This window comes from Elephantulus edwardii, unplaced genomic scaffold (assembly GCF_000299155.1).
Source record: "Elephantulus edwardii isolate Elephantulus edwardi_28Jun2011 unplaced genomic scaffold, EleEdw1.0 scaffold00221, whole genome shotgun sequence".
Lineage (NCBI taxonomy): Eukaryota > Metazoa > Chordata > Mammalia > Macroscelidea > Macroscelididae > Elephantulus > Elephantulus edwardii.
Window position 1 is genome coordinate 3,778,513 of NW_006399971.1, and position 24,297 is coordinate 3,802,809.

The 24,297-nt window shown below is 39.2% G+C and overlaps 2 pseudogenes; one reads left to right on the top strand and one right to left on the bottom strand.

The window, feature by feature from the left end:
• Positions 1-538: 538 nt before the first annotated feature.
• Positions 539-3,117, top strand: LOC102867241 (annotated as a pseudogene).
• A 14,381-nt stretch (positions 3,118-17,498) lies between these two features.
• On the bottom strand, positions 17,499-18,761 carry LOC102867650 (annotated as a pseudogene).
• Positions 18,762-24,297: the final 5,536 nt, after the last annotated feature.

A 24,297-nucleotide genomic window follows, 5' to 3' on the forward strand; every position in this document is an offset into this window, starting at 1 on the left:
AACTAAAGCTAAAGAGAGTTAAAGCAAATTCACAGGAATCAAAATTTGACATTGAGTCTATCAATTTACAACCATCTCAAGAACAGCCTTGATTACTAATGAATGAAGACCATATGAGCTGTGGGATGATATCTGCTGTCGGGGACTTCTCCAAAGTGTTAAAGAGAAGGATGTCAGTCTAGAGACTAAGGTGCATCTGATCTAGGCCATAGTCTTTGCAATTCCTTGCTATTCATCAGAGAGTTGGACAATGACTAAGGATGACAGAAGAAGAATCAATGCCTTTGAGATATGGTGCTGGAGAAGAGTCTTGAACATACCATGGACCTCCAAGAGAACAGATCTGTCCTGGAGATGGTAAAGGCAAAGATTTTTAAGCTCCATCTCACACAGTTTGGGCATGCTGCAAGGAGGAAATCAGTCGTTGAAGAAGGACTTCATGCTTGGAAGGGTGGAGGAACAGTTCAAGAGAGGAAGACCTGGATGAGATGCATAGACACGGAAGGGTGGAGGGACAGTTCAAGAGAGGAAGACCTGGATGAGATGCATAGACACGGTAACTGGGATAATCGAAGCAGCTGTGTCAGAAATAGCAAGACTGGCGCACCCCTCCCAGCCGGCAGTGGCATGGAGCGAGACCCACAGCGGGGACACAACGCGGAGGAGCCCTCGGTCCCCGGAGAGCAAGCACAAGTCGTCCCTCCACTTGTCCCCTGTGGAGCGGAGCGATGGCCTCAGAGAGCATCCGATGGGGCCACCATGGGGCCCGAGGCCTAGTGTGCGCGCAAGGTGGGGGACTGGGCAGCACCCAGGCCGGTCCCCGTGGGGCGGTCGGTTGGCAGTCGCTGTTCTCATCCACCATCCTCTTCCTGGTCTGGCTGGCCAGCTTCATTCAGTGGATGACTCTGCTTCAAGAACATCATCCAGGACTTCGACCCCTTGTTTAACTATAGATAACACAGCATATTGCCTCTCATGGGTTCTGTGAAATTTTTAAATTGGTTTGATGAAAGAGCATTGTATCCACTAGGAAGAATCGTAGGCAGCACTATTTACCCAGTGTTGACCGTAAGAGCTAGGCGTATTCGTTGGATTTTAAATACATTGAACATAACAGTTCATCTAACAGATGTATGTGTGTTCCTTACACCTACCTTTAGCGGCCTTAAATCTGTGTCTACTTTCCTTCTGACTAGAGAACTTTGGAACCAAGGAGCAGGACTTTTAGCTGCTTGTTTCATTGCTTTTGTACCAGGTTACATATCTCGCTCAGTCCTTTCATAATGAAAGCATTGCAATTTTTGCACTTCAGTTCACATACTACTTGTGGGTAAAATCAGTAAAAACTGGGTCAGTTTTTTGGACAGTGTACTGCTGCTTGTCATATTTCTATGTGGTCTCTGCTTGGGGTGGTTATGTATTCATCATCAGCCTTATCCTACTGCATGTATTTATGTTATTACTGATGAAGACATACAGCAAGGGAGTCTACATAACGTATAGCACTTTCTACATTGTGGGTTTAATATTACCCATGCAGATACTCTTTGTGGGATTCCAGCCAATCAGAACAAGAGAACACATGACAGCTGCAGGAGTTGCTGCAGCTGCTGCAAGGCTATGCTTTTCTTGCAATATTTGAGAGACCGCTTAACAAGAGTTCCAGACCCTTTTCTTCTTGGATGTATCATTAGCTGCAGGTGCTGTATTCCTTAGTGTCATCTGTTTGATGTACACAGTTTACATTGCCCCATGGAGTGTCAGATTTTACTCACTGTGGGATTCTGGGTGTGCAAAAATACACATTCCAATTATTGCATTCATTTCTGAGCATCAGCCTACGACGTGGGTGTCTTTCTTCTTTGAGCTACATATTCTTGTATGCACCTTCCCAGCATGCTGTGATTCTGCATCGAAAATATCAATGATGAAAGGGTATTTGCTGTTCTGAACACAATCAGTGCTGCCTATTTTGTGGGTGTGATGGCGTAGCTGAAGTTGACTTTAACCCCAATTGTTTGTATGCTCTCTGCAATTGCCTTCTCCAACGTTTTGAGCATTATTTGTGGGGGGGCGGGGTTGACATGAAAAGAGAAAAGCCCCCTGTGGAGAATAGCGGTGATGAAGATGACAAAAGAAATCCTGGAAACTCGCATGATAAGGTTGATAAGGTGAGGAAACATGTAACTGAACAGGAAAAAACTGAAGAAGGCTTACTTAGGTCCTAATGTAAAAAGCATAGTCACCATGTGATTGCTGAAGCTATTAATGGTATTTGCAGTCCATTGTACTTGAGTCACAAGCAACGCTTTTCCAATCTGAGTGTAGTTGTAGCCACCTATAATCATGACGGCACCAGGAATGTCTTAGATGATTTGGTTAGGGCAAAACATGGACGAGCATGCTCGAGTGATGTCTTGGTGGGATGATGGCTATCAGATCACTGGGATTGAAAGTAGAATGACTCTGTTGGATAACAACACATGGAATAACAGCCACATTGTGCTGGTTGGAAAAGCTATGTCTTCAAATGAAAGTGCAGCCTACAAAATTATGAGGGCCCTGGATGTTGATTATGTTCTAGTTATTTTTGGAGATGTTATTGGCTACTCTGGAGATTATATCAGCAAGTTTCTTTGGATAGCTGAAAGGGAACATCCAAATGACATTTGGGAAAGTGACTATTTCACTCCACAAGGAGTCTAAGAAGACAAAGCTGGGTCTCCCACTTTATTGAATTATCTAATGTATAAAATGTCATGCTACATATTTGGAGAAATGCAGCTGGAGTTTCGTACACCACCAGGTTTTGATCGAACACGCAATGCTGACATTGGAAATAAAGACATTCAGTTTAAGCATTTGGAGGAAGCCTTTCCATCAGAACATTGGCTTGTTTGCATATATAAAGTGAAAGTACCTGATAACCAAGAGACACTAGATCACAAACCTCAATTGATCAACATTATCCCCAAACAAAAGTATTTGTCAAAGAAGACTACCAAAAGGAAGCATGGCTACATTAAAAACAAACCAGCTTTTAAGAAAGACAAGAGAACAGCCAAGAAGACTGACTGCGCTGTTCTGGTTCCTGACGTGAAGCACTTGTCCTTGTGAGAACCCATCTTTATCTTTAACTCGTGTCATGTTTCATAGCAACAGAGGGTACAGAACCGTGCCCGGTCCAGGTAAATGTAGAAAATTTCCTGACAATGCCTGACTTTTTAAAAAAATAATAATAAAATTGGCTTATTGAGGGGAAAAAAGGAATAGTAAGACTGGCTCAGAATAGGGCAGGGTTCAGAGCTATTGTACGCAGGGTCACTACAAGTTCTAGGTGACTCAATGACACATAACAACAATAACTTTTGGAAAATTCTTGGAAAAATGAAGGAACATAAACTATAGAAAATAAGTTGGCACGTTGTTGTTGTTATGTGCCCTTGAGTAGCCTGTGACTCATAGCAATAGCTCTGAACCCTGCCCTATCCTTAGTTAATCTCATTGTCTCCAACACAACTACCCCTATTACCCCAGTTACTGTGTCACTCCATCTTATCTGGAGTCTTCCTCTCCTGCACTCAATCCACCCTTCTAAGCATAATGCCCTTCTCCAAGGACTGGCTCCTTCTGGGAACACGCACAAACTATGTGAGACAAAGCCTCAAAATTCTACCTCCAAGGGACAACTTGGTTTCACCCTCTGCAGAGCAGATCTGTATATAATGCCAAATTATCACTAAATATATCTTTATAATTGTATTACTCAGCATTAAAACAGATATTTTTCTATCCTTATTTTTCTTTCATGTATTTAAAATTAACAGTCTTTTCTATTTTAAATAAGGACTTTAATCTATCTACATGTACATTTGACCCTAATACAAAATGAATAGCACAGAATATTTAGTAGAATCAGAAAAGATCTTTAAACTGTTGCAATGTGATAAGAATGAAGAACATTTGGGGGAAATTACCTACTGTCTCAAAATTCTCATTTTTAATTGTCTTAGTAATGACTTTATAGGGGAAAAAAATGAGACCTGGTGCCATGGTGTTCTTGTTCAGGTCCCTTGAAGTCAAGCAGGACCCATATAAACCTCTGAACAACAGATCTGAGCCTTGCCCTAGTCTGTGCCTCATGATTTCTGATGTGCTCAAAGGCATTGTTATCATTATGGTGTCAATCAATATCTTGGAGGGTCTTCCTCTCCTTCTCTAACCCTCTACCTATTCCAAAATGATGTCTTTTTTCCCCAAGGGCTGGTTACTGCTAATAATGTGCCCAAAGTATGTGAGATGAAGTTTTACCTTCCTTGCCTCTACGAAGCAACCTGATTTCATTTCCTTCAAAGCAGATTTGTTTGTAATTTTGGTTGTTGATTAGATAAGCAATACTCTTGGAAAGTACTGAAACCATATGTTGTTGTGGTGTTGGTTGTGGTGGTGTGCTTTTGAGTCAGAAGCGACCCATTGCTGAATCTCTAGGCAATTTTCAGAAGAAGTTAATCTCACAGAAGGAGATTTTCGACCCTCTCCCATGGAGTTGGAAGCAGGAGTGGCAGAGCAGCTCGTGGATTGGACTGGCATGTCTTTGGAACTGCAGTCACCTTCTTACCACTAGGTCTTAGGAAGTAATTGAAAATGCTATGCCTTGAGTCAAGTATCCTTTAGCTTCAAAGTGGCATATTTTTTAAATATTTAGAGGTCTTAGGGGGCTCTGGTGGCCTAGTGGCAAGAAGCTGCACTGCAATCCCAGAGGCACACGGTTCGAATCCACCAGATGCTCTGCTGGGAAAGGAGGGACAATCTCCTCCTGTACCAGTCAGATCTGATTTGACAGTACACACACACACACACACACACACAAATAATAATGAAAACAAAAAATAAAATAAGTTAAAAAAATTTAGAAGTCTTTTGTATTAGATTTGCCCTGTGCAATACATTGTTTACTTTCCTGACTACTGCTTCCATGAGTGTTGGTTGTGCATCCATCCAAGCCAGATAAAATCCTTGGCAACTTCAATAGTTTCTTCACTTATCACAAAGTTTCATTGATCTGATTGTGAGGATTTCGTTTTCTTTATGTTGAAGTATAATTCATACTGAAGGATGTACTATTTGATCTGCATCAGTAAGTACTTCAAGTCCTCTTCATTTTTAGCAGGCAATGCTATGTCTCTGCATACCACAAGTTGTTAAATAGCCTTTTTCAAATCTTTTTGTTATGTTCTTCCCTTAGTAACCACATTAAAAACAAATAGTAACAAGTTTCAAGGAACTAGTCCTTGGAGAGGGACGTCATCCTTGGGAGGGTGGAGAGGAAGACCCTTGATGAGATGGATTGATTCAGTGACTGGGATAATGGGAATAGGTGGGTTGGAGACAGTGAGATTGATTGGCACAGGATAGAGCAGAGTGTAGGGCTGTTGTACATAGAATTGCTATGAGTTACAGGCAACCCGACGGTACATAACAACAACAATAAAAATAAAAAATCATTAGCATAAGTTTATACCTTAAGTAATGAGAAAGCTAGAAAACAATGAAAATAATTTGTTATATCATCTTGATATACTGACATTTTTATCAAAAAATGAAAATATTACATATAGACATCATTAATAGAAAAGAAATAGGGTTATTGTGATGTTCCAACGAGTTGAATACAACTCATACCAACCCAATGAACAACAGATCAGAACCTTGCCCTATCCCATGCCATCTTTATGATGTCTGTCATACTCAAGTTCATAATTATTGTTGCTGTGTCAATTTATCTTATTGAGGGTCTTCCTCTAATCACTTACCTCTCCAAGCATGAGTTCTTTTTCCAAAAACCATTCTTTCTTGTCAGAATGTCCAGAGCATTTAAGATGAAATCTCACTATTCTTGCCTCTAAGAAGCACCCTGGTTGCACTTCTACAAAGACAGATTTGTTTGTTCTTTGAGCTACCCATGGGATACCTAGTACTCTTTTCCAACACTACAATTCAAAACTTTCTATTCTTCTTCAGTCTAATTAATTCATTGTATAACTTTCAAATGCATAATAATTAATTGAAAAAACCGTTACCTGGATTAACTGCTACTTAGTTTTAAACTGATTGCCTTGCATTTTATCACTTTGGAGTGATCCTTCAGCAGATTTTCCCAATCTTTTCATGTATGTCTTTTTATGTATTAACTGCTGCTGTCATAGGTGATGATGGTGAATCCAAATGAAATTAAATCACTGACAACGTCTCTTTTCCATCAACCAAGATGCTGCCTATTGGTTCAGTGGTGAGGATTTTGTTTCTTTTCTTTTCCAATTTTTATCATATGTATTGTACATCCTGACCTCTATGATGTTAATGAGGTAGGATTGTTATTATTGTTGTTGTGTACCCTTGAGTTGGAATTGACTCATAGCTGATCCTTCAGTGAGTTTTCAGAGAAACAGGAGATTTGCTTATCCTTCTTCCACAGAGCAGGTGATCTATTTGAAACTTTGTCTTTGATATTGCATCACAGCTTCTTAACACTAGGCCAACAGAGCTCCCTGAGATTGATGGTAGTTGTGTTAATGAAGTAGGATACTATCTACAGGATTAGGTTGTATCTTTGTTTAATGTGCTATTTATTTATACCATCATTCACTTTCATACAATTATTCATATGCTTTGTTTTGTTCTTGTATATTTTCTTTACCATGGAATATTAGGAGAACAAACAGGTTCGTCCTGGAGAAGGTGAAACCAAGCTACTTCTTGGAGACAAGGATTTTGAAGTCTTCTCTTATATACTTTGGGCATATTGGATGGAGGGACCAGTCCTTGGAGAAGAACATCATGCTTGGAAGAGTGGAGGAACAGTGCAAGGAAGAAAGCCCCTGAATGAGATGTATTGACTCAGTGATGGGGTAATGGGGTAGGTGTGTCAGAGACAATGAAATTGGCTCAAGATAGAGCAGGATTCAGAGCTGTTGTACTTAGGGTCGCTATAAGTCACAAGCGACTTGATGGCACATAACAACTGCACAACATTGGTTTCTATACAAAATTCATATATATTGTATTTCGTTAATGTACAGTTTATTTTATACAAACATTTATGTACCTTGTGCTGTCTATAATTAATTACTATTGATCTATTACTTTAATCTCCCAGTTCCTCAAGTTCCTATTGTTGTTGTTATGTGCCATCGAGTTGTTTGACTTTCCCTATTGCACACTACTTATTTCATCATTCATTTATCTCTCCACTAATTTCTTCTGTCCCAGGAATTTCCTCTCCTTCTTCCACTCTTTCTCTCCTTTCCCTTTTAAATATACATTTATATGTTGTTCCTATTTGCTAATTTCAATAGCCATATTGGATTTATCTTGATTCTTCCCAAGTTTATTCACCCTAATCTTGGTGCTTGTAACATTCTTTGTCTACCCCTTACACTTCTGTTCTTCCCCTCCCCATGCCCATCCCTCAGTTACCCTCCTATTATCACAGTAGATGTCTCACACAGTATGTGTCCTATAGTGACTTGAGTTATTTCACTCAACAAAATGCTTTCTAGACTCTTCCATGTTGTGCCATACTTCACAAATACTTCTTTGTTCTTTAGTGCTGCATAGTATTTCAATGTGTGAATATACCACAGGAGGTTTTTAATTCATTTATTTGTTAAAGGGAATTTGGGTTATTTCTATTTTCATGCTATTGTGAACAGCTGTGAACATGTTGTTGTTATTGTAGATGCTGTTGAGTAGAGTACAGCTCATAATGACTCTATGAACAACAGTTCTGAACCCTGTCCAATCTTGAGCCATCTTCATCATTTCTATACACTTGAACCCGCTGTAGCTATCACTGTGTCAATCCATCTGTCTGAGGGTCTTCCTCTTTTACACCAACATTCTTTTAAATGTTAGCCATATATTGTTGTGATACACACAGTCAAATACCTTTGCACAGTCAATAAATTACAAATAGACATTCTTCTCATATTCTCAGCTTTCAGCCAGGATCCATGTGACAGCAATGATATTCCTGGTGCCACGGTCTCTTCTAAACCCAGCTTGAATTTCTGGCAGTTCTATGTCTAGGTACTGTTACAACCATTTTTTAAGTTGGGGTTTTTTGGGGTTTTTTTTGTGGGTTTTTTTTATGATCTTCAGCACTATTTTGTTCCTTTAAATGCATTTGGTACCAGTGGTGAGGAGATCAGAAAATATATTGCACTAGAAAACTCTACAGTCAGGAATCCCTCCAAATCATTGAGAAGAAATGATGTTAGTTTAAGGATTAGGTATGCCTGACTCAGACCATGGTCTTTTTTTTAACTATATTTTTTTAAATTTTATACTGGTTTACTTACAAAGTTTTTATACATTGTTTTTCACACCAGATCTTTCCCATTTCCTTTATCAATCTAATTGTGCAACCCTATGATTAACCTCATCCCTACCCTCTGCTGCCACCCTCCCAGCTTGGATCCTCATACACATTTTACTAATAATGATCTTTCTATTTCTACAATAATGGTCTTATACAGTATGTGTCCTTAAGAGACTGAGTAAGTTCACTTAGTATAATACTCTCCAATCCCTCCCAATTAGGTAGTGATTTAAAAATTCATTGCTCCTGCATGCTGCATAGTATTCTATCATGTAAATATACCCTGATTTCTCAATCCATTCAATACTGGTAGGACATTTGAACTGTTCCCATGTTCTTGGGATGGTGAATAATGTTGCTATGAAAACTGGTGTTTTAAGTCTCCATTTGTGTCTCAGTTCTCATTTTTTCAAGGAATAAATATTCCAAACAGTGGAATAGCTCGGTCATATGGAATTTCTGTGTTCAGCTTTTTGAGGAGATGCCAAACTGCCTTTCAGAGTGGTTGTACTGTTTGACAATCCCACCAGTGTGTAATACTTCCTATCTCTTCACATCCTCTCACTGTAGTTTTGATTTGCATCTCTCTTATTCCCAGTGATTTTGAGCATGTTGAGTATTTCTTCATGTGCCTGTTGGCCATCCAAGTATCTTCCTCTGTGAAAATTATTTTTATGTCTTTTGCCTGTTTTGTAATTGTGTGATCAGACTTTTTCTTGTGCAGACCTTGTAGGATTCTGTAAACTTTTGATATGAGATCCTTGTCTGATATGGTATTGCCAAATGGGTTTTGTTGGTTTGGGGTTTGTTTTTTTTTTATTCCTAGCCAGTTTTTTGTTTGTTTTTTTTTTTTTCACTCTGTTGGAAAGTGTTTGATGCATTCAGGGACTTAATCTTTAGAAGGTCCCATTCATCATTTTTTTCCTCTCCCAGATTGTTCATTTCTGGCTGTGTTTGGCAGTCTCTTTATACCATAGATTAGGCCATCTAAGCTTAACCCCAGTTTGTCTCTGATGAACTTTATGATTTTGAGCTTACTTCCAGGTCTCTGATCCACCTTGAGCTGATTTTTGTGTATGGTGTGAGATGTACATCCTGTTTCAGCCTTCAGCAGGTAGCAGTTCAGTTTTGCCGGCACCATTTGTTGAAGAAGTAGTCATTTCTCCACTTAATAGGTTTTATTTTCTTATCGAATATCAGTTGACCATAGATAGATGGATCCATTTCTGGGTTCTCAATTCTTTCCATTGGTCTATGTGTTTGTTATTGTACCAGCACCATGTTGTTTTGGTTCTACTGTGTAGTAGGTTATGAGTTAAGGGAGTGTTATGCTTCTAACTTCATTTTTATTTTTCTGAAGTGTTTTACTTATTTGGGGTCTCTTTCCCTTTGGATCGCCTTGAAAAATGAATTTGGTATCTGTATTGGGATTGCACATTGATGAACATGTAGATTGCTTTTGGTAGTATTATTATTTTCACAATATTGAGCCTTCCTATCCATGAACAGGGCACATTTTTCCATGTATTAAGGTCTTTTATTGTGTCTCACAGAAATGTTCTGTAGTTTTCTTTGTACAGATTTTCTGTGTCTCTAGTTAGGCAATCACTTGTTATGCATCAGAGAGTTGGACAATGACCAAGGAGGATAGAAGGAGAATTGATGCCTTTGAGCTGTGGTGCTGGAGAAGAGTATTGAGAATACCGTGGACTGCTAGGAAAACAAACAGATTCGTCCTGGAAAGGGTTAAACCAAATGGCTCCTTGGAGGCAAGGATTCTGAGGCTCCATCTAACATACTTTGAACATGTTGCAAGGAGGGATGGGTCCTTGGAGAGGGACATCATGCTTGGGAAGGTGGAGGGACAGCGCAGGAGGGGAAGGCCCTCTATGAGGAGGATTGATTCAGTGACTGTGACTGGGGTAATCAGGATGGGAGTGTCATAAACAGTGCGATTGGCACAGGACAGAGCAGAGTTTAGGGTTGTTGTGCATAAGGTCGCTATGAGTCATAGCGACTCGACGGCACATAACAACAACAAGTTAGGTTCATTCCCAAGTACCTCAATTTGTGGTCGGCTTTGTGAAGAGGACTTGAAGCACTTGTTGCACAAGATCAAGGATTGTATCTCAACATCAAGAAAACAAAGATTCTTAGCATTGGACCAATAGGCAGCATCATAATGGATGGAGAGAAAATTTAAACTGTCAACAGCTTCATGTTGCTTGGATACAATTACCAGCAGTCATATAAGTCAAGTAAGGAGATGCATTGCACTGGAAAAATCTTTAGTTAGGGACCTCTCCATAATATGTCAGTAATGATGTCAGTTTGAGAACTAAAGTGCATCTAATTCAGGCCATGGTCTTTCCTATTACTTACAAATACTTATGTATCTGAGAGCTGGACAGTGAATAAAGATGACAGGAAGATAATAAATACCTTTGAACTGTAATGTTGGAGAAGAGCGCTGAACATCCCATGGGTGGCCAAGAGAGCAAACAGATATGTCGTGGAGAGAGTGCAGACAGAGAGCTCATTGGAGGCATGAGTGACGAGGCTTCACCTCACACACTTTGGGCATGTTGCTGGTACATGCTTTCCTAGGAGAAGAACATGATGCTGAGAAGGGTGGAGTGTTGGCGAAGGGAAGGAAGACCCTCAAACAGGTGGATTGACACGTTGATTGCTGTAATGGCTCTTGTGTGTTAGGAAGTGTGAGGATGGTGCAGGATAGGAAAGGGTTCAGATCTTTCAGACTCTACAACACCTAACATCAACAATTATAAATGGTATTGATTTCTTGGTTTGTTCTCTGAGTTCTCTTTGTTACTGTCAAGAAATTCTGCTGATTTTTGGATATTGATCTTGTATCCTGCCACTCCACTAAATTTGTCTACTAGCTCTCACAGACTTTTTTGTTGAGTCCTTGGAGTTTTCTGTGTACACTATCATATCATCTGCATATAGCGATAGTTTAACCATCTCTTTGCCACTCTGGATATCTTTTTTTAATTAAATTCTTTATTTTGGGGGGAATCAAACTTCCTTTTTTAAAAAAAAAAAAAAGACTATCGGTTTCTATTATTGAACCCAGCTAGAAAACACTTTACCTATTTAATATAGTGCATTACCCCTGTACAAATGGGGACGGGAATTAAGTTTAACATTTCTAGACCAATATGCTTGTTAATTTCTGTGCAATGCCAACTCAACGTGATATAACTAGGATACTTTTTCAAAAGTTGACATCACAGTTAAAGTGTCCAAATATTAAAATTTTAGATAAATAGAAATAGATATATATATATATATATATATAGAGAGAGAGAGAGAGAGAAACACATGTGTTATGCATCAATAGCAGTAACAGCTTTTGCAGGTTCTGCAATCATCAAAACAAAAATAATAGGGACATCCATCACAGTTTTTTTTAAGTACAAAACAAAGCTTCAGAAAACAGCAAAGTTCTGTTATTATTGTAGTACCTGGCATCATTTTGGGTTTGTTTGGGTTTGGGTTGTTTTTTTTTTAACTTCTCAATTATCATCTGGAAAGAAAACATTTTAGAATACCACCATTAAAGAAAATATCTCTGATAAAGCATGTTCCCTATTCTGTTTTAAAATAGTTGAATAAGTTCATTACTGAAACACAGCTGCTTCTGATATCATCAGACAAGAGCATGCTGCACTGTCTAGTCCCCTGCAATAGAAGCCCTGGCGGGCACTCACCTGCACTTTCACTGCAAGAGAGCCAGAAAAAGCGAATGTTCTTTCTACCATATTTGCTTGGCTTTCAGACTGGTGGGACAGGGAAGCCAATAAGTGCAGAAAAGACGCTCAGTCAGAAGGAATAAGAAGTGCTCTTTACAGAGTATCATCTGTGTATTTTTACGGGGTTACACTGTTTTCCCCAACATCGAAACTGGTTGTTTATACACCTGTTGTAAAAGCTGTTGTTCCATTTAGCATCTCCCATGCTGATGTTATTTTCTCTCTTCTTATTTATCATTCAAGCCCCAATCTTCATTTCAATTACAAAGTGTGTAACAAGGTGTTCTCTGCAGCTCCACAAGAATATAAAATGATGCAATGACTACTCTTAGATTTAAAAAGAAATGAAGTGAGGAAACTGTTCTGCCCAATAAACACCCATGAGGTTTTAGTCCACACAGATCTGGATGGCTTTTATTTCCTTCTTTTGTCATATTGTCCTAGCAAGCACTTCCAGTACAACATTGAATAAAAGTGGTGACAGTGGACATCCTTGTCTAGACCATGGTCATTTTCATCACTTGCTATACTGCTGACTGGACAATAAATAAAGATTACAGAAAAGAAATAATGTCTTTGAACTGTGGTGTTGGAAGAGAGCACTGAATATCCTTTGGACTGGAAAAAAAAGAAACACAAAAACAGATATGTCTTGGAGAAGGTGCAGCCAGAGTACTCTTCAGAGGTAAAGATGATACATCTTTTTCTCACATATTTAGACATGTTGCTAGGTAAAGCTATTTGTTAGAGGGAGACATCATGCTTGGAAAGGTGAAGGCGTGCAAAAAAGAGAAAGATCCTCAACCAGATAGACTGACACACTGACTGCAACAACAGGTTCAAATGTGTCAGAGATTGTGAGGACGGCGCAGAATAGGACAGGGTTGAGAACTGTTGTTCACAGGGTCACTATGAGTCACACTAGACTCTACCACATGTAACAACAGTAAGTAAAAGCCAAGAATAATTTTTAAAACCATTAAATGGAAGAAATTGAAAGGATTCAGTGTGGAAAAAATAATGTATACTAATTTTGTAAGTAAACTAGTATAAAATAAGTTTATAAAGAAAAAAACAACAAATGTTGAAGAGGACATAGAGATATAGGAGCAAACAAATAGATTGATATGGGAAGCCAAATTTCATACTAAATATTTGTAATAAACCAAATGCTATTTCAGAATGTAGGGTAGGTGCGGTACAAACTGGAATTCGCCCTGAGGCACCAACACAATCTTTCAATGTTTGCAGGATTCTTGTATTGTATTTGCTTACCCCTCCCTCCCGAGTCAAGAAGAGGGTTTTCTATAGAAGGAGCTTAGCTTCATTTGCATTGAATTCTCTTTGTGATTTGCTCTCTGGCAATTTTCAATAAAGACACAGGGAAGCTAAGGACTAATGCTTCAGTTCCCTTCAGTTGTTCAAGAACTGTTCACCTCCTGTTTTACCTATCTCTTGTCTTCTCCTACATTCTTAGTGTTCTGTCTCATTATTAATACTTGTAAAAATACTTTAACCTCAGTCTGCAACAGATTGAAAAATTGTGGTACGTTCACATGATAGAATATCATGCAACACTCAGAAGCAATGATTTTTTAAAAATATTACTTGACTTGGAAGAGACCAAAGAGCATTATGTTGAGTGAACTACCTCAGTCTCATCAGGGCAAATACTGTATAATACCATTATTGCAAAAATAGAAGGATAACTAGTAAAAACGTGTATGAGGAACCAAGGGAAAAAGGAGTTGGGGTAGAGGGGTGAGAATAGGCAGAGGGGATATCATGGGATTACACAATTTGGTGGATGGAGGGACAGGTGGTAAAGGAAATGGGAAAAATCTGGTGGGGAAAGATGAGGAAATAGTGAGCATAATTCAATAAGGACTAAGTTTATAAAACACAATTTATAGGATGATTGTATGAAACATAATGTGAATGATGGAAAGTGTAAAGTGCAATGTACATGAACTTTGTTTAATAAGCAATATAAAATTAAAAATTTTCATGTAAATTTAAAAATAAAATAAAACAAAAAAACACCCAATACAAAAAAAGTGGATAAAATCAATCTAATGAGGCATTAGAAACCTAGAACAATAAGAAACAATAATCTAGAATATTAGGACCAGCATCTCAAAAGCTATCAACTGTTAGAAAGAAAAAGGGGAGAAAGGGAAACTGAAGAGACGGACCACAGAATCAGCAAAAGAGAAAGTACAGCTCTGATGACATGACATGTCTGATAAGAGACTTATATCTAGAATCTATAGAATAAATATCACAGAGCAGCAAACAACAAAAGCTGCCAACATTGTAGAGAAACTAGAACCCTTATTCACTGTTGGTGGGAGTGTAAAATGGTGCAACCACTATGGAAGGCAGTGTGGCACTTTCTCAAAAAGTTGCAAATAGAAATACCATTTGACCCAGCAATTCTACTACTGGGAATATACCCTAAAAAAAACCATAACTGACATCCAAGCAGATATATGCACATCCATATTTATTGCTGCATTGTTCACAATAGCAAAGAGTTGGAAACAACCCAAGTGCCCATCAACAAACAAATGGATAGAGAAGCTGTGATTTATTCACTCAATGGAATATTATGAAACACTGTAAAACATAAAACTCATGAAATACTACACAAAATGGTGGCCATGGGGGACACTATGCTGAGTGAAGCATCGCAGTCACAAAAAGACAAATACTACATAATGCCACTGTTATAAAATAGAACTGACATGGGAGTGGGGGGAAACTGAGAAAAGAGGGGATAAATAGTATACACAGTATTGAAACAGATGCGGGAGAGAACTGTATAAAGGGAAGATATGACTAGGTATTATTAGCATGACAAGAGCTCAGAATAAGATACTCATAGCAAAGTGGACTGAGGGGGGGGAGATGTCTGTATAACAATGAAAGCCTTTTCTTCCCAAAGATAAAAGCAAACTGGGGAGAGGGGAGCAGGGAGGAAAATGTGCAACAATGAATTAATGGAAATCCAGGTTCTCTATAAACTTTCATTAAAATTTCAATAAATTAAAAAATATTTGCAATGAATAAATCATTGTAAATAGAAAAAAATATGGCTAGAACAGTACTTAAGAGAACTACCAGAAGTTCAAGCAGGATTTAGAAGAGTCCATGGCACCAGGGATATCGTTGCTGGTGTCAGATGGATCCTGGCTGAAAGTAAAGACTACGAGAAGAATGTTTATTTATGCTTTATTGACTATGCACAGGCATTTGACTGTGTGGGTCATAACAAATTATGGCTAACATTGAGAAGAATGGGAGTCCCAGAACACTTAATTTTGCTCATGTGAAAACTATATCTGGACTAAGAAACTGTTGTGCAAACACAGCAAGGGAACACTACATGGATTAAGATTAGGAAGGGAGTGTGTCAGGGTTGTATTCCCTCTCCATACATATTCTATCTGAATGCTGAGCAAATTATTCTAGAAGCTGGACTCTATGGAGAGGAATGTGGCATCAGGATCAGAAGGAGACTTATCAACAACCTGCATTATGCAGATGATACAACCTTGCTTGCTGAAAGTAAGGACTTGAAGCACATAATTGCAGAAGATCAAAGAATACAGCAGAAGATCAAAGAATACATGCAATACATGGATTGCATGTCAACATCAAAAAAATACTCTTACTACCATGGTACTGATAGGCAACATTGAGATAGATGATAGATAGATAGATAGATAGATAGATAGATAGATAGATAGATAGATAGATAGATAAAAGATTGGAACTGTCAACAACTTCATCTTACTTGTATTCACAATTATCACTCCTGGTACCAACAGTCAGGAAATCAGGAGATATATTGTACTGAGAAAGTCTGCACTTAGGGACCTCTTCAGATTATTTTATTAAGAAGTAATTATGTCAGTTTGAGTACTAAGGTGCATCTGATTGAGGCCATGGTCATTCTGATGACTTGCTGTGCATCTGAAAGCTGGACAATGAATGACAGAATTGATGTCTTTGAGCTGTGGCGTTGGAAAAAGTAATGAATATCCCATGGACTGCCAGAAGAAGAAACAAATATGTCTTGGAGAGGGTACAGACAGAGTGCTCTGTGGAGGTAAAGATGATCATTCTTCACTCACTTTCTTCAGCTTCATATGTGGTTAGGAGTGGTTATTCCTTGGAGAGGGGCATGAGGCTCAGAGAAGTAGAGTGAGGGTCAATGAAGGAGAGGAAGAAACTTGAACAAGTGGATTGAAATGGTGACTGCCTCAATGGGCTCTGATACATCATGAAGTGTGAGAATGGCAAAGGATAGGACAGGGTTCAGATCTATTTTTTGTAAATTTGCTATGGGTCAGTACTCAACTCAATGGCACCTAACAACAATGTATTGTTTCTCACAGTAGTATTTTGTAGTTTTCTTTATAATAGTCCTTTGTGTCTCTAGTTATGTTTACTCCCAGGTATTTAAATTTGTAGTTGGCTGTTGTAAATGGTATTGCTTTCTTAGTTTCCTTGCCTTTGTACCCTTTGTTTCTGCAGAGGAATCCCACTGATTTTTTGGTATATTGTTCTTATACCCTGTCATTCTATTTAAATTAGTCTATTTCATCTAATGAGTTTTTTGTTGAGTTCTTGGAGTCTTCTCTGTATATCATACCGTATAATCCGTGTATTTTTGTTGTTGTGGTGGTGGTTTCTTATTTTATTAATCAAATATTATTTTATTTTTAAGTACTTAATATTTTAGTTATACTATAGGTTACAGACTTATTTTGGTATTTCAAACAGTTGCCTTTAACCCATCTCAATCTCTCTGCACCTTTTGTATGCTGTTATTTGTCTACAATTAATTATTTCCTTTTTTATCCACACTACAGAGTTTATTGGGTTTATAACTGGACAAAGTCACACGTGTACAAAATGAAGCTCACACTATCCCAAAGCACAGTAGGGACCGAGGGCTGGGGTTCTGTTACTGGCCTTCGGGGAAGCTCTGAGGTGAGGGGCAGCCAACCCTCTCACTCCAGAGAGATGTGAGCACAGGGGTCAGGAGGAGAGGGGCCCCACCTGGCTTTGGTCACAGAACTCAGAACAGAGCCTGGCACTGGGCCAGGGCCAAGGGCTGGAGCAACAGGAGCCCCAGAAAGCCCCCAGCCCGGGGAGCCCAGGGACTGCCCCACCAGTCTCGCTCGCGGTGGGTTTGGTCCAGACCTAGACGCAGGGCCTGGTGCAAAAGGAAAGCAGCAAAGGAGGAGAGGAGACACTGATGTGCAGTAGCTGGGGTCCTGGGCCTGTGGACAAGAGTGGGTGGGGAGGCAGGCTAGCTGCCGCTGAGCAGCTTAGCAGCAGGTCTCATAGATGCCCCTTCGGCCAATGTAGCGCACCCATTTGATGACATCATGGTCTCTGTAGTTTAGCTTCAATTCAAACATCTTCAAGTAGCGCACCTTGAGGCGCGAATGGCACCTCAAAGTTCATGGAAATAGGGAGTAGTGCCCATTTCTCCTTGTCGTTGGTAGGCAGAAGCTCAATCTCAGCGCTCATCTGCGATTCCTTCATGCCCGCCATTCTCTTGATCTTCCACACGATGGCGTTCTCACCTGCCTTGTCCTTGGTCTTGCCTTTCACGCAGATCACATGCACCCCGCTTGTGTTCAGTGGAGTTGGAATCCTCACCTTAATTTTTTTGGCAAGTAATGAGGGCTTAAAGTTGGACTTGATGACCACCTTGACCTCCAGGTTGGTGGAAAGGAAGGATGATGTCCTTGGTCGTGCGATGCCGTATGAGCTCAAACTCTCCATCTGGTGGGATGAAGCTGGTGCTGTGTTCAGAGTCAAACTTGCTGAGTTGCACACACTGGTGGAAGGTACAATCATCGATGGCAATTGATTGCTTCCCACTCTTGCTTGTTTCGTCAGCTGTGCCTTTGCCCTACTTCTCGATGACAATCTTGTCATTCATGCCAATCTTGCACTCGGGCATGCCACTCAGGTAGCTCTTCATCACCACCCGGCCTGACGTGTGGGCACTCAGCACCTGCCCTTGCGGAAACTTGAGCAGGTTCACACTCTCCCGCACGTCCAGGAAGAGCTCATTCCGGCGATACTTGCTGCCTTCCCGACGCCAGCCAATCTGCCCAGTCACCTGGCTGGTGATCTGGGACTGCTCTTCCTTTGTCTAATGCTGGCTCTTGATGCCCTGCTGAGTGATAAAGGTTTTCAGCGCCCCCGTCTCAGAGTTCTGTGGATAGCCAAAGTACAGGACGTCATCCAGCAGCTAGTATATGAGCACAAAATTGTTCGTGATGTTCTCTTCACTGATCTTGCCAAAGTAAGCAGCCATTACATCACACATAGAGGAATTCGAAGACCATGGCGGCGTTGACATTCTGCTTGGTGACAGGCACCAGCCAGATGTTAGACCACTTAACATGGAAGAAACTGGTATGAGCGATGTTGGTGACGGGGCTGCGCACCTGCTGCTGAGCATAGATAACATTGACCCGAATGGCATCCACTGCATTCCTGCCGATGTCATCTCGGTGTACCCGGGAGATGAGCACCTCCCCTTTGTGATTATAGATGAACAACCCTCCAATCATGGCGGTAGCTCAGTCTCCGCAGCCCATGCTCTGAGAAAGGACCTGGTGGTGGTGTCCACGGCACCCTCCTCGGCCGGGCCATTCTCCGGATCCCAAGATGTCCACCCGCCCCCTGTACAATTAATTGTTTATTCCTTTAATTCCTATCTGCTGGGTGTTTTCATTAGGAAGGGATGTTGAATTTTGTCAAAATTCATTTCTGCATCAATGAACAGGATCATGTGATTCTTATTCTTTGCTTTGTTAATGTGATGGATTACGATGATTGTTTTATTATGCATAAACACCCTCATATAAGTGTTACGAATCCCACTTGGTCGTGATGAATTATTTGTTATGTCCTGCCCTTTTTGGCTTTTTTAAATTTGAATTTGAATGATATTGATAAATAGCAACATAAGAACAAGGATTTCTAAGGTTTGTACATTATCTCTAGGGTAAAAGTTTCCAGAATAGTCCATAATTTAATATGGCATCACCAAGATTGAGAAATGTGAAGTATAGGCCTACATCCCTGTGCTTCACCTGTGCCTCCGTGCTTTGTCTGCATCTCCATGCTTCACCTGCACATCTGCGTCCAGTCAATTAACACTCAAAGAACACAACTGTCAACAGAATACTGTACCCAGCAAAACTGTCCACCAAAAAATGAAGGAGAGACCAAAATATTCCCAGAAAAACAGAACCTAAGGGAGTTTATAAAAATGAGGCCAGCATTGCAGGAAACACTAGACATCCTTCTTACAGAGGTGCCATAGAAAGCAGGATGGGCCAAAGTAACTAGCAACAACACCAAGAAGAACTCAACAAAACTATAGCAATAAATCTTTGCCTCTCAATAATCACACTGAATGCGAATGGTTTAAATGCACTACTGAAGGGAAAAAAGACTAGCAGATTGGATTAAAAAAACAAAATCCATCAATAGGATGTGTGCAAGAGACACACCTGAAGAATGAAGATAAAGAAAGACTAATAATAAAAGGGTGGGGGGAAACGTGGCAAGTAAATGACAACCAGAAAAAAAGAACAAAACAGGAGTAGCTATATTAATCTCTGATAAAATAAATTTCAATGTAAAAACTATCACAAAGGACAAGGAAGGTCGCTACATAATGCTTAAAGGGTCAGTAGAACAAGAGGACATAACAATAGTAAATATCTATGCATCAAATGAAAGAGCTGCATAATATATAAAATAAGCAGTAACAAAACTGAAAAAGGAAATAGACAATACAACTGTAGTAAGTGGAGACTTCAATACATCCCTCTCAAGAAAAGATAGAACTACCAGAATGAAACTCAATGAATAAGTCAAAGAATTAAACCATACAATAAACCAACTCTATCTCATAGATATTTATATGTTAATTCACCCAAAGAAAAGGGCAGTACCTCTTCTTCTCCAACATGCATGAAATGTTCTCGAGAACAGATTACATTTTTGGTCACAAGGCAAGCATCAATAAATTAAAAAACAGAAATAATACAAATCTTCTCATATCACAATACCATAAAATTAGAAATCAATAACAAGAGAATAAAGGATGGAATACCCATACATTTGGAAGCTGTACAATACCTTGCTTGAGCATGAGTGCATAGGGTAATAAAAGAAATAAAAAATGAAATTAAAAAGTTTCTTTAAACAAATAACAATGAAAATACAACTTAGCAAAACCTTTGGGAAATAGCCAAAAGCAATAATCAAAGGTCTATTTATACCAATAAGCAAACACATCAAAATGAAGGGAAAAGGAAATACTGACTCTAACCTAACATCTCCAAAAAAATTGAAAAAGAACAGCAGGAGAACCCAACATCCTCTAAAAAAAAATTTCCAAAAATTAGAGCAGAAATAAATGAAACAGCAAACAGAAAAACAATTGAAACCATCAACAAAACCAGGAGTTGGTTCTTTGAAAAGGTCAATAAACTCCATACTCCATTAGCAAATATAAAAAAGGAAAAAAGGAAATGACACAAATAATTTGAATAAGAGAGGAAACAGGCAAAATCACAACAGAACCAAATAAAATAAAAAGGCTAACATTGGAATAGTATGAAAAACTATACTGAAACAAATATGAAAACATTAACATCGTACCAAAACTGACACAAAACAAAATTGAACACCTGAACAGATTCATTACAAAAGAAGAAATTGAAAAGGTAATAAAACAACTTCCAGCCAAAAAATGTCCTGGACCAGGTTTTACAAGTAAATTTTATCAAACATTCAGAGAAGAACTGTCACCAATTTTACATAAACTATTTCAGAAAATAGAAAAAGATGGAATTCGCCCAGACTCATTCTATGAAGCAAACACATCCTTGATATCAAAGGATAACTTTAATGAAAGTTTACAGAGACTTTGGATTTCCATTCATTCATTGTTGCACTCTCACTTTGCCCATCTACCCCCCCACCCCCACCACCAGTTCGCTCATCTCTTTGAAAAGTAAAAGAAAAGTAGAAGAAAAATTCTTTCATTGTTATACAATCCCTCACCCTAAGTCCACTCCACTATGCAGACTTCATTCCGGACTCCTGTCGCGACAATAATACCTAATCATATATCACTTTTAAACAGTTCTCTCCCTCATCTGTTTCAAAGCAGTATGCATTATTTATCCCATCTTTCTCAATCTCCTTCCAACCCCAATGTCAGTCCTGTTTTAAAACAGTGGCACTAGGCAGTATCTCACCCCAGTAAGAATAGCAAAATTTAACAGAACAGCAAACAACAAATGCTAGTGAGGTTTTGGAAAAACTGGAACCCTTATTCACTCTGATGGGTGTGTAAAATGGTGCAACCACTATGGAAGGCTGTATGGCACTTTCTCAAAAAGTTGCAAATAGAAATACCATTTGACGCAGCAATTACACTACCAGGAATATACCCTAAAGAAATCATAACCACTACCTAAGCAGAAATATATGTTTATTGTGGCTTTGTTCACAATAGCAAAGAGTTGGAAACAATCTAAGTGTCCATCAACAAACAAATGGATAGAGAAGTTGTGGTATATTCATACAATGGAATACTATGCTGCTTTGAAAAATAAGGAACCCATGCAATAGTAAACAAAATGGGTGACCCTGGAGGACATTATGCTGAGTGAAATATCTCTGTCACAAAAGGACAAATATTGCATAGTGACATTGTTGTAAAACGGGACTGACATTGGGGTGTAGGGGAGACTGAGAAAGAGGGAATAAATAATGTATTCTGCATTGAAACAGATGTGGGAAAGAAATGCTTAAAATTGATATATGAGTAGGTATTATTATCATGACAGGAGTCCAGCACGAATGCTGCATAGTGGAGTAGACTCAGGAGCAGGGATTGTATAATAATGAAAGAGTTTTACTTTTCAAAGAGAAGAGTGAATTGGGTGCCAGTGGTGGGCAGGGAGAAAAATGCAATTATGAATGAATGGAAATCCAACGTCTCTGAAAATGTTCATTAAAATTAATACTAGAAAAAGAAAAAAAGATAATCATAAACAGTGCAGCTATCCTGTATAGCTATCCATTTGACATATGAACCCAAGGGGGTAATGGCATCAGAAACAGTATCCATACAGTTGAAATGGTCCAAGTACACCCTTGTTTTCCATACATGCACTGCCCACTTCTCACTTAGAGTTAGACAGTCCCACCCTATGACCCTTTATCTCTACTTTCCTACTCCTCTCTTACTTCAATCTCCCCACCACATCAAGATTCTACCTCAGGCCACAACCACATCATTTGCTTCTGGAGTCAGAAACATTCAGAGCATTCCTTTCAGAGCCCATGGATTGTGACACTCCTAGTCAGTACTAGATTAGAGGGAATGTCTCCTCTGGCTGGAGGCACCCAATCCTTAAACTGGCAAAGACACCATCTTTATCCAGGCAGATAAGTCTAGGCTTCTCTGAAACTGGTAAAAACTCTTAGTTGCCTCATCTCTTGACACATGCTCTGTACACATTTTCTGTAACATACATGTTTGTTCTATGTGTATGCTTGCTTCTTTCATGGTTTGCTCTTTTAGGTATCGCACAAACCTGTCCGTTTTCTGTACTGAAGGGACGACTTGCATGTTGCTGCTTATTGTACAGTTTGTGTATGTGCATGTTTGTTTGCTTATAGCTTTCTCTTATGAGTACAGCACTTGTCTGTCAGTTTGCTATCCTGAGATGATCTTCATGTTACTGTGATGCTAGAGGTTATGCTACCAGTGTTTCAGATACTAGGAGGGTCACCCATGGTAGACAGGTTTCAGTGGAGTTTCCAGACAAAGACAGACCAAGAAGCAGGATTGGCCATTCATTTCTGAAATAAAAGGCCTTTAGAAACTCTATGAATCACAGGAGAACTTTGTCATATATAGTATCAGAAGTAGAACCCCTATATGTTCATAATTCATTCTGCAAAGCTTAGTAGCAGACCAGTTTCAAGAAGTGAGAATTTAACAGTTTCCCAAATATTTGACCTACTCTATAGGTCCATGATTTATGACATCAACAGTCCCTCTTTTGTTCAGTTCACCCACTCTTCTATGTTCCTTGAGTTCGGTAGTTCACTGGAAGGTCTCATATAGATTCAGACCTGTCAGAAGAATGACTCACAAGAGTGTAGGTGATGCAGGATGGTGTTGCAGATTGGATAGCAGTGAAGTCAGATGCTGTGTCCCAAGATAGTGTAGTGAGCATACCAAAAAGAAAGGTAGCATTGAGCTCTGATGAGTTTATAAAAGCCTGTTGTAGAATGGGGCTTGTATCTCACGCTAATACTATCTCCTTAATACAATAAATACTCCAGCACAACATAAATAGTTAAACAATGGCCTAGGAAAGACATTTTGAACAATACACCTTTGACATCACAGACCATTCCCTGGTTTTTCTCGTTGTTAGCCTTCATATTTCAAGGATTAACTTGCCCCTTCCAATCATAGAAAGAACTACATTTATGAAAGAATGCAAGCCAAAAACTTCATGCCTCATGCCTTAATCTTTCCCATTTTAGACAGCCAATTTCTTTCCTTTTTGTTTATTGCTTCATGCTTCCAAATGTAAATCTCTTTAATCAAAAGTCCAAAGGGCGGATTTAAAAAGTACAAAATTAGTCTATAACTCCATTCAAATGCAAATCTCCTCAGAGTATTGGGTGACTTTAATCTGTCCCCTGGCTGACCCCCATGCCTTGTAGTTCTATGACTCCAACAAGCATTTCACCAGGGCAATCAGCATTAGTTAAAGGCTGACTTGCATTCTTAATCTAAATCCATGGTATCCCATTACTAAAACATTCAGTATTCATTTTTACAAAGTATCTTAACATTACAACATAGAAGAAACATGAGGTTCCATCAAGTGCATCCAAATAAACACATGAAGATGAACACATTTCATCTTAAATTATTAAGTATATCTTGGCTTTACATTTCCAGTCACTGACACTTAACTGGAGAAAGTTATCCACTTGTCCTGAGTCTCTCTCAAGGTATTAACATCATGTCAGATTCCTCTCACTATTTTATAT